Source organism: Ranitomeya imitator, chromosome 1 (genome assembly GCF_032444005.1).
Source record: "Ranitomeya imitator isolate aRanImi1 chromosome 1, aRanImi1.pri, whole genome shotgun sequence".
NCBI lineage: Eukaryota > Metazoa > Chordata > Amphibia > Anura > Dendrobatidae > Ranitomeya > Ranitomeya imitator.
In genome coordinates this window covers 229,977,065-229,989,718 of record NC_091282.1, presented here as the reverse complement: position 1 = coordinate 229,989,718, position 12,654 = coordinate 229,977,065, and positions in this window count along the sequence as shown.

Genomic DNA, 12,654 nt, shown 5'->3' with positions numbered 1-12,654 from the left:
TATTTTTCTATCTTTAGGGCTAGCTAGCTCCTTAGGCTGTGATGAGGCGCCTAGGGAGCGTCAGGAGCGCTCCACGGCTATTTCTAGTGTGTGTGATAGGATTAGGGATTGCGGTCAGCAGAGTTCCCACGTCTCAGAGCTCATCCTATATTATTAGTAACTATCAGGTCATTCCGTGTGCTCTTAACCACCAGGTCCATTATTGTCCTGACCACCAGGTCATAACAGTTCACACTGCGTTAGTGCAATCCGTTTAGCGGATACGCTAACGGATTCCGCTAACGCATTGTCCAAAAATCGATTGTGTTTGGTAATCCCTCTAGCGCAGATGCCCGATCTGCGCTAGCGAAGAACGGACCCTGAACGCTGCAAGCAGCGTTCGAGGTCCGTCCGAAAAGAACGGCACATCGCTGACGCATGCCAAAAATGGCATACGTTAGCGATGCTTTAGCGATCCGTTAGCACATTGCAGTCAATGGGTGCACTAATGGATCTGTTACATAGCGTTAATTGCAACAATGTACTGGATTCCGTTAGCGGACACCCACTAACACAATGTGAATCTAGCCTTAGGATCTTGTCAATTCCTTGTCCAGAAGTTTGGGGGGTACTGTCTGTCTTTAATTTTCTTGTTTGTTGTTTATTGGGGTCAGTCACTCTCCTGGAGACTCTCTTAAATTGGGATCGAGGCAAACTATCCCTAGTTGTTTTGGGGTGACAGCTAGAATAGTGTAATAAGCTGTTGCAATCAGTTGGTTTCGAGAACAGGTCAGTTGAAAGATGCCCAACACTGACTTTTAATACCAATGTGTCAAGAAATGGAATTTGGGTAGTGTCATAGTGGATCTTAAATTGGAGTCCAGGATAAATAGAATTGAGGAATGAATGGAATGATTCTAATGAATCTGATGTGCCCATCCAGAGAAGAAAGATGTCATCTATATAAAGATAGTAATCAATGACATATTATGAGAAGAGCTCATTGGTATAAATGTATTCGTTTTCAAATAAGTTCATGAAGCCATTTGTGTAGGGCGGAGCTACGTTTGAGCACATTGTGGTCCCACGCGTTTGAACATAATAGGTGACCCATACAGAAATTTTTTTTTTTATAAAGAATCAGTTTGAGAAGGTCAAGACACAAGTTGTTGGACTTGGATGACATATTGGATTTTTCCAAAAGGAATTTGGTAGCGAGGATACCTTGCTCATGTGTTATGGAGGTATATAAACTGTTTACATCCAATGTAACAAGTAAACTATGTGCAGGTATAGTCTGAAGGTGTTTGATGATTTCAAGGAAATGTCCAGTATGGAGTATAAAGGATCTGGTTCCTTTGAAGAGAGGTGTCAAGATTTGTTCCAGTAAAATGTAAAGGGATGAAAGAATAGAATCTGTGGAGGCCACAATGGGCCTCCCTGGAGGAATATTGAGGGATTTGTGTATTTTGGGTGAAATATAGAAAACAGGTGTCACATTATAAGAATTAAGAGGGAAAGTAGCCTTTTTTTGATCTATGGTATGGTCACTAAGGCCTCTTTCAGACGTGCAGATAATTCCGGCACCGGAGAAATTGGTACCGGAATTATCCGTGTCCGTGTGTCCGTGTTCTCACGTAGCACATCAGTGTGGCACACGTGCGGCATCTGTGTGCCGCCCGTGCGCCGCCTGAGGACCACACGGACCGCGCAGGAGAGACATCGCTACACTAATCACTGTCCCCCCTGTGTGGTGCTGAAGCCGCATTCTTCTCTTCTCCCCCGCAGGAGAGAAGAGATGAAAGATCAAGTTTTTTTTTTCTTAAAAATAAAGTTTGCTGGTGAGCTCCCGCCTCCCATCCCCCGTGCGCTGCCCGGCCCCTTGCATAGAAATACTCACCTAGCTCCTGCAATGTCTCCTCTCTCCTCTCAGCGCTGGCAGCTTCTCCTGAGTGAGCGGTCACGTGGTCCCGCTCATTACAGTGAGGAATATGTGCATATTCGCCACTGTAATGAGCAGCACCACATGACCGCTCACACAGCACAGGCTGCAGTCGGCGCTGAGAGGAGACATCGCTGGAGCTTGGAGCTGGGTGAGTATTTCCTAGCAAGCGGGGGGGGGGGGGGTCGCACAGGGGATGGGAGACGGGAGGGGACGCATAAACTTTATTTTTAAGGGGAAAGAAAAAAATAAAAGATTATTCATTCCTTCTTTCCAGCCAACGCTGCTGGGAAGAAGGGATAAATTCTGGATTCAGCACCACACACGGGGGGGGGGGGGACAGCGCTTAACTGTAGCGCTGTCTCTCCTGCGGGCAGTACGTGCACACGGAGGAGAGTGCACACTGTTCGCCGTGTGCACGTGTGCGGCACGTATTGCGGTACGTGCTGCCGGCGAAAAACGGACATGTCTCCGTGTTTTCAACAGGGACACACGGTCCGTGAAAACACGGAGACATGTGCATAGACCCATTCATTTGAAAACTGTCACTACACGTACCGGAGGAACTGACGTGTGAATGAGGCCTAAGATATAGTTTGATGAGGTCCTGGATCTTTTTACTGATCAAAGGGGTGGGGTCCCTTGGGATTTCTTTGTAGGTAGGATAACTATCGATTAATCTCATTGTAGTATAGACTGCGATCCATAATCACAATAGCACCTCCTTTGTCTGCTGACTTAATTATGATACTGTCATTTAGTTGGAGCAAATTGAGAGCAAGTTTTTCTTCCAAAGGAAGATTTGTACGTGTTGGGAAAAAAAAACAATCGTTGTTCATGTGACAGTGATTTTATTTCCCGATCGACCAAAGAGATAAAAGTTTCAGCAGCATGATGAGTGTGGGGAGGAGAGCAGAAGCTAGGATTACGGAGACCAAGTAGATTAGAGAGTTCCGAAGTAGCCCCATCCCCCATCCGAGAACCCCTATTAGTCGGGGTCTCAGGTAAGGTTCCAAAATGTGTTTCCAGTCTGACAGCTCTATAAAAGTGCTGTAGATCCTTCTCCAACTGGAGGGCATCACAGTTGGGAGTTGGGCAAAAGGACAGTCCTTTTTGAAGTACAGCAAATTCCACAGGGGAGAGACAATGGCTTGAAATGTTGATCACCAGGTTTGACGGCTTACCTGAGAGCGTGTTGTCATTCTTTCTCCGTGATCTTCTGAATAGTCTGCGTTCAGTCCTCCTCTGCTGCCCTTGGGTAAAAAACGCGATCTGTTTGAACCCACTGAAGAGTCGCTACGAGAGCTGAACGATCCGAATCTGCGTTGGTATGTTTGTCTTTGCCAAAGACCAGGACCAGATGAGTCGCTCCAGCAGTAGACCCTGTTGTTCGAATAATCCTCGTTGTTGCGTTGGAATATTAGTCTGTTATGCTCTTGGAGGATTTTTTGATGATCTGTGATAATTTTGTCCGTTTTAGTTTTAAAGGGTAGTCCAATCAGTAGATTAGAGGGTACTGGTAAATTGGGTCTCAATTGCTTGGATATTTTCTTTAATGTTTGTGATCTCCTTCTGAAGATACTCCACAGTAAGAATAATGATATCAAGTGAACATTTGTTCAAGATTCCTTTATCTTTATGGCAAAATTCTTGGTTATCTGAGAATAAGGTGGGCCTTAAATTACTTCTCAGACCTCTTGGAATTTTATGTTGACGGTGATATCCGGCTAACGTGGTACAGTGTAGGTCATAGGCACCAATTTTTGTTTAGCCTTTTCATAATTACGAGTCCTTAAGTCCAATGTTGGTGTCTTAAGGAACTCGGTTGAACTAGTTACTTAGGAAAGGATATTGGTACTAGTTGTTGTGTCATAAGCAAAAGTGCCTGTCGACATTAGGGAGACTGGTGCAAGCACCAAGAAGTAAGATCAATAAATAGAATAAATTGGTGTGCACTAAGTCATAGACTAGTGGGGTGCTGGTGTAGTGGACTAGTAAGTCCTTAGCATCAAAGATATTGAAATACACCGCACTCTCCAAGGGTAAATATGCAAAATAATGTAATTTATTTACAAGAAACTGTGATCATGTGGGAGCATGATAAACAAGAAGAGAACAAGCAGAAATAAATATTTGATGCTTCAACTCTTATTCATAAAGGCACTAAAAAACAAAATAAAGAAAATAAACAAATATACATATGTACAATTCAGTAAGCGAATAACAAAAATAATTCCATATTATAGTTATAGAATGCATTACAACAAACAACCAATAAAGTAGGTGACAGTAATTCATCAAGGAGATTGGAGAGAATATATAACTTTTAGCGCATAGAGTATAATGGGCACCAACTGATTTCACCAAAGGAAAGGGAATAAGATAGAGGTGCAAAGGAGAGAAGTGATGCTGGAGTATAATCAGTGAGGAGAACTTTAAGTTACCTTGTTTATAGAGATAATATACGCCTTGAGGAATCTAAAAAAAAACCAGTTTATTTGCTGTTAAAAATAGTAGAGGGTTAATGTCATATAGAAAAATTAAAAGGAGAAAGGACATCAATATTGAATCAGAATAATACCTGTTCCATATAGTTTTCAGTAAAGTCCAAAAGAATTGAGGACCTGTGGTGGATTAGAATCACATATTAGTCTATAGGTTAGATGGCTTGCAACAGACCTTTTCAAAGGTTCTTTACTTACATAGCTAGTGTTATTGTTGATCCCATAGACAGCAACGCGTTTTTTTTACGCAATCATCCGCATGCCGTCGATTGCACAATATTCGACGCCTTCAAAAATGCAGCATGTTGCGTGCACCGTGTCCTGCCACGAAACGATGCATGCGTACGTAAAAGCATGCGAATGCATGCAAATGCATCATACAGTTAGGTCCATATATATTTGGACAGAGACAAAATTTTTCTAATTTTGGTTATAGACATTACCACAATGAATTTTAAACCAAACAATTCAGATGCAGTTGAAGTTCAGACTTTCAGCTTTCATGTGAGGGTATCCACATTAAAATTGGATGAAGGGTTTATGAGTTTCAGCTCCTTAACATGTGTCACCCTGTTTTTAAAGGGACCAAAAGTAATTGGACAATTGACTCTAAGGCTATTTCATGGACAGGTGTGGGCAATCCCTTCGTTATGTCATTCTTAATTAAGCAGATAAAAGGCCTGGAGTTAATTTGAGGTGTGGTGCTTGCATTTGGAAGGTTTTGCTGTGAAGTAAACATGTGGTCAAAGGAGCTCTCCATGCAGGTGACACACGCCATCCTTTAGCTGCGAAAACAGAAAATGCCCATCCGAGAAATTGCTACAATATAAGGAGTGACAAAATCTACAGTTTGGTACAACCTGAGAAAGAAAGAAAGCACTGGTGAACTCATCAATGCAAAAAGACCTGGGCGCCCACGGAAGGCAACAGTGGAGGATGATCGCAGAATAATCTCCATGGTGAAGAGAAACCCATTCACAACAGCCAACCAAGTGACCAACACTCTTCAGGAGGTCGGTGTATCCATATCCAAATCTACCATAAAGAGAAGACTGCATGAAAGTAAATACAGAGGGTTCACTGCACGGTGCACGCCAATCATAAGCATCAAGAATAAAAAGGCTAGACTGGACTTTGCTAAAAAAAATCTAAAAAAGCCAGCACAGTTCTGGAAGAACAGTCTTTGGACAGATGAAACCAAGATCAACCTCTACCAGAATTATGGAAAGAGAAAAGTATGGCGAAGGCGTGGTACAGCTCATCATCCAAAGCATACCACATCATCTGTAAAACACGGCGGATGGCAGTGTGATGGCTTGGGCATGCATGGCTCCCAGTGGACTGGGTTACTAGTGTTTATTGATGATGTGACACAGGACAGAAGCAGCCGAATGAATTCTGAGGTATTCAGAGCCATACTTTGTGCTTAGATCCAGCCAAATGCAGCCAAACTGATTGGTTGTCGTTTCATACTACAGATGGGCAATGACCCAAAATATAAAGCCAAAGCAACCCAGGTGTTTATTAAAGCAAAGAAGTGGAATATCCTTGAATGGCCAAGTCAGTCACCTGATCTCAACCCAATTGAGCATGCATTTCACTTGTTAAAGACTAAACTTCAGACAGAAAGGCCCACAAACAAACAGCAACTGAAAACCACAGCAGTGAAGGCCTGGCAGAGCTTCAAAAAGGAGGAAACACAGCATCTGGTGATGTCCATGAGTTCAAGACTTCAGGCAGTCATTGCCAGGAAAGGGTTTTCAACCAAGAACTAGAAATGAACATTTTATTTAAAATTATTTAATCTGTCCAATTACTTTTGGTCCCTTTAAAAACAGGGTGGCACATGTCAAGGAGCTGAAACTCCTAAACCCTTCATCCAATTTTAATGTGGATACCCTCAAATGAAAGCTGAAAATCTGAACTTCAACTGCATCTGAATTGTTTTGTTTAAAATTCATTGTGGTAATGTCTATAACCAAAATTAGAAAAATGTTGTCTCTGTCCAAATATATATGGACCTAACTGTACATCATGTTAAATATATGTACGCATGACACATGCGGATCTATGCTGCTCAAACACTGCACACAAAGAAACAAATGTGAAACCAGCCTAACCCCTTCCTGCATTAATCTGTGACATATTATCATGGGATAGGCTCTGCATGTGTGGTGGGGACTGAGCTGAGCTTTACCACATGCAGCTGATGCTGGTTATCTTACATAGCTGGCATCTGTTTCTAACTGTTCCTAACAGTTTCTAACACAGCTGTCAAAAGCACCGATTGGACCCCTCCGTTGTCATTGTTGGGTACTGATGAATTACTATGGTATCTAAGAGTCTGCTGCAGACCTCCATCGTCGTTTCTTAGTACTCCTGTGAAGTTCAGCTACTGGCTGAGCTCCATGGCAGACCAAGATTTTTACGATATACTGCAATACTATGGTATGGTAAACAAATTGACAATCACCCAAATGAATGAGCAAACTGTTTGATGACCGCAATGCTTTTTAGCCAGCTTAAAAATCATCGCCTGCGGCAGCACATTGGCCTGAGTTAGCAGATGATGTGGTGCCAAGAATAATGATAATCTATAAACAGAACAATCTCATTGTTTAACCCCTTAGTGACAGAGCCAATTTGGTACTTAATGACCAGGCCAATTTTTGCAATTCTGACCACTGTCACTTTATGAGGTTATAACTCTGGAACGCTTCAACGGATCCCGCTGATTCTGAGATTGTTTTTTCGTGACATATTGTACTTCATGGTAGTGGTAACATTTCTTCGATATTACTTGCGATTATTTATGAAAAAAACAGAAATATGGCAAAAATTTTTAAAATTTTGCAGTTTTCAAACTTTGTATTTTTATGCCCTTAAATCAGAGAGATATGTCATAAAAAATAGTTAATAAATAACATTTCCCACATGTCTACTTTACATCAGCACAATTTTGGAAACAAAATTTTTTTTTGTTAGGGAGTTATAAGGGTTAAAAGTTGACCAGCAATTTCTCATTTTTACAACACCATTTTTTTTAGGGACCACATCACATTTGAAGTCATTTTGAGGGGTCTATATGATAGGAAATAATGAAGTGTGACACCATTCTAAAAACTACACCCCTCAAGGTTCTCAAAACCACATTCAAGAAGTTTATTAACCCTTTACGTGCTTCACAGGAACTGAAACAATGTGGAAGGAAAAAATGAACATTTAACTTTTTTTTGCAAACATCTTAATTCAGAACCATTTTTTTTATTTTCACAAGTGTAAAAACAGAAATGTAACCATAAATTTTGTTATGCAATTTCTCCTGAATACGCCAATACCCCATATGTGGGGGTAAACCACTGTTAGGGCGCACCGCAGAACTTAGAAGTGAAGGAGCGCCGTTTGACTTTTTCAATGCAGAATTGGCTGGAATTGAGATCGGACACCATGTCACATTTAGAGAGCCCCTGATGTACCTAAACAGTGGAAACTCCCCACAAGTGACACCATTTTGGAAACTAGACCCCTTAAGGAACTTATCTAGATGTGTGGCGAGCACTTTGAACCCCCATGTGCTTCACAGAAGTTTATAACGTAGAGCCGTGAAAAAAAAAATTGCATTTTTTTCTACAAAAATTATCTTTTTGCCCACAAATTTTTATTTTCACAAGGGTAACAGGAGAAATTAGACCACAAAAGTTGTTGTGCAATTTCTCCTGAGTACGTCGATACCCAATATGTGGGGGTAAACCACTGTTTGGGCGCACCGCAGAGCTTGGAAGAGAAAGAGTGCCGTTTTACTTTTTCAATGTAGAATTGGCTGGAATTGAGATCGGACGCCATGTCGCGTTTGGAGAGCCCCTGATGTGCCTAAACAGTAGAAATCCCCCACAAGTGACCCCATTTTGGAAACTAGACCCCCCATGGAACTTATCTAGATGTGTGGTGAGAACCTTGAATACCCAAGTGCTTCACAGAAGTTTATAATGCAGAGCCGTGAAAATAAAAAATATTTTTTTTTTCCACAAAAAAGATTTTTTAGCCACCAAATTTTTATTTTCACAAGGGTAACAAGAGAAACTGGACCCCAAAAGTTGTTGTCCAATTTGTCCTGAGTATGCTGGTACCCCATATGTGGGGGTAAACCACTGTTTGGGCGCACGGCAGAGCTCGGAAGGAAGGAGCGCCGTTTTGGAATGCAGACTTTGATAGAATGGTCTGCGGGTATTATGTTGCGTTTGCAGAGCCCCTGATGTACCTAACCAGTAGAAACCCTCCACAAGTGACCCCATTTTGGAAACTAGACCCCCCAAGGAACTTATCTAGATGTGTGGTGAGAACTTTGAATGCCCAAGTGCTTCACAGAAGTTTAGAATGCAGAGTCGTGAAAATAAAAAATATTTTTTTTTCCACAAAAAAGATATTGTAGCCCCCACAAGGGTAACAGGAGAAATTGGACTGCAATAGTTGTTGTCCAATTTATCCCGAGTACGCTGATGCGCCATATGTGGCGGTAAACCACTGTTTGGGCGCACGGCAGAGCTCGGAAGGGAAGGAGCGCCGTTTTGGAATGCAGACTTTGATAGAATGGTCTGCGGGTATTATGTTGCGTTTGCAGAGCCCCTGATGTACCTAACCAGTAGAAACCCTCCACAAGTGACCCCATTTTGGAAACTAGACCCCCCAAGGAACTTATCTAGATGTGTGGTGAGAACTTTGAATGCCCAAGTGCTTCACAGAAGTTTAGAATGCAGAGTCGTGAAAATAAAAAATATTATTTTTTTCACAAAAAAGATTTTGTAGCCCCCAAGTTTTTATTTTCACAAGGGTAACAAGAGAAATTGGACCCCAGAAGTTGTTGTCCAATTTATCCCGAGTACGCTGATGCCCCATATGTGGGGGTAACCCACTGGTTGGGCGCACGGCAGAGCTCAGAAGGGAGGGAGCACCATTTGACTTTTTGAGCGCAAAATTGGCTGTCGTGTTTGGAGACCCCCTGATGTACCTAAACAGTGGAAACCCCCCAATTCTAGCTCCAACCCTAACCCCAACACACCCCTAACCCTAATCCCAACCTCATCCATAATCCTAATCACTAACCCTAACCATAATCACAACCCTTACCCCAAAACAACCCTAATGTCAACCCTAACCATAACCCTAATCAAAACCCTAAATCCAACACACCCCTAATCCTAATCTCAACCCTAACCTCAAACCTAACCCTAATCCCAATACACCCCTAATCACAACCCTAACCTTAACCCTAATCCCAAACCTAACCCTAATCCCAGGCGTAACCCTAATGCCAACCCTAACCCTAATACGAACCCTAATCCAAACCCTAACCCTAATCCCAGCTCTAACCCTAACTTTAGCCCCAACCCTAGCCCTAACTTTAGCCCCAACCCTAACCCTAGCCCTAGGGCTACTTTCACACTTGCGTCGTTTGGCATTCCGTCGCAATCCGTCGTTTTGGACAAGAAACGGTTCCTGCAAATGTGCCCGCAGGATGCGTTTTTTGCCCATAGACTTGTATTGCCGACGGATCGTGATGGATGGCCACACGTCGCGTCTGTCGTGCACTGGATCAGTTGTGTTTTGGCGGAGCGTCGGCACAAAAAAACGTTCAATGAAACTTTTTTTGTACGTCGCATCCGCCATTTCTGACCGCGCATGCGTGGCCGTAACTCCGCCCCCTCCTCCCCAGGACATAGATTGGGCAGCGGATGTGTTGAAAAACTACAGCTGCTGCCCACGTTGTGCACAATTTTCACAACGTGCGTCGGTATGTCGGGCCGACGCATTGCGACGGCCCCGTACCGACGTAAGTGTGAAAGAAGCCTAACCCTAAGTTTAGCCCCAACCCTAACCCTAAATTTAGCCCCAACCCTAGCCCTACCCCTAACCTAACCCTACCCCTACCCCTAACCTAACCCTACCCCTAACCCTACCCCTAACCTAACCCTAACCTAACCCTACCCCTACCCCTAACCCTAACCTAACCCTACTCCTAACCCTACCCCTAACCTAACCCTACCCCTAACCTAACCCTAACCCTACCCCTAACCCTACCCCTAACCTAACCCTAACCTAACCCTACCCCTAACCCTACCCCTAACCCTACCCCTAACCCTAACCTAACCCTACCCCTAACCCTACCCCTAACATAACCCTACCCCTAACCCTACCCCTAACCTAACCCTAACCCTACCCCTAACCCTAACCCTACCCCTAACCTAACCCTAACCTAACCCTAACCCTACCCCTAGCCCTACCCCTAACCCTACCCCTAACCCTACCCCTAACCCTAACCTAACCCTACCCCTAACCCTACCCCTAACCTAACCCTACCCCTAACCCAACCCCTAACCTAACCCTACCCCTAACCCTAACCTAACCCTACCCCTAACCCTAACCTAACCCTACCCCTAACCCTAACCCTACCCCTAACCTAACCCTAACCCTAACCCTACCCCTAACCCTACCCCTAACCCTACCCCTAATTTTAGCCCCAACTGCTGTTCTCCTGCCGGCCGGCAGATGGAGACAGATGGCGGGCGCACTGGGCATGCGTCCGCCATGTTCTGCTGCCGGCGGCCAGGAGGAGCAGCAAGAGGATCCAGGGACCTAGGTGAGTATGCTAGGGTCCCCGAATCCCCCTATTTCTCTGTCCTCTGATGTGCGATCACATCAGAGGACAGAGAATTACACTTTACTTTTTTTTTTTTTTTTGCGGTCGCCGGTAAACAGTTAATTACCGGTGATCGCAAAACAGGGGTCGGTAATACCGACCTCGATCGTTCTCTTTGGGGTCTCGGCTACCCCCGGCAGCCGAGACCCCAAAGATTCTCCCGGTGCCGGCCGGCGGGCGCACTGCGCATGCGCCCGCCATTTTGAAGATGGCGGCGCCCACCGGGAGACACGAGGAGCATCGGGGGAGCTAGGTGAGTATTGGGGGGCCTCCTGGGACCCCTTTTCTCTGTCCTCCGATGTGCGATCACATCGGAGGACAGAGAAATTAAAAAGAGATCGCTTTTTTTTTTTTTGCGATCGCCGGTAAACGGTTAATTACCGGCGATCGCAAATGCGGGGTGGGTTAAAAACCCCCCGAATCATGTTCTCTGGGGTCTCGGCTACCCTCGGCAGCCGAGACCCCGGAGAAAATCGGCCTCTGGGGGGCGCTATGGACTTTTTCCACAGCGCCGTTAATTAACGGCGCTGTGGTTTAAGTACCCTTAGCGGCCGCCGTTAAAAGGCGTATCGGCGGTCGCTAAGGGGTTAACACACATAGAATTCTATGTGTAAAAACAAGCCATTAAATGATTTCTTATTAGCTTGTATGTAGTTGGTTGGCTGTTGTTTAACAGCTGTGATTGATATATCTATATCCAGCAGAGTGGCATACCAGCAATATTTGCAGACCATGCGACCTCTGGCACCGCACCCCCTGCCCGATATCAAACTTTCAACTGTATCGGCATCCTGGAGGGCTATGTGGGTGCCATCATATTACATGGAAGGCTATGTGCTGGCCCTTATATTATATGGAAGGCTATGTAGGGGCCATTATATTATACAGAAGGCTTTGTAGGGTGCCAATATATTATATGCAAGACTGTGGGGGCAATTATACTGTTGGCAGGGCTAAGTAGGGGCCATTATATTGTTTATTGGGCTATGCGGGAGCCATTATAGATAGATTGTAGATTGTGAGCCCTCATGGGCAGGGTCCTCTCTCCTCCTGCACCAGTTGGTGACTCATTTTGTTCAAGATTATTTTATTTGTTTTTGTTATGTATATGCCCTTTCACATCTAAAGCGCCATGGAATAAATGGCGCTATAATAATAAATAATAAATAATAATTAAGCTGTTTGATGGGCTATGTTGGTGCCATTTAACTGTTTGGAGGGCTAGTGGCGGCCATTTTACAGTGTGGAGGTTTGTGTGGGGCCCATCATACTGTTTGAGGCCCATCATATGGCGTGGAGGGCTGTGTTATGGCCATTGTAGTGTATGAAGGTCTTTTCCGGGTTCACAGTTGAGGCATCATACTGTGTTTGGGTCATCATACTTTTCCGGTGGTAGAGGAGGATATCTGGAGGGGGTAGATTAGGGTTATCATACTGTGCCTCCAGTGGGTGCTGTGTAGTAATTTACTGTGTCTTTGCGGGTACTTTTGCTGGCATCATACTGTATTTTATGGGATCATTGAATGGGAATCTAG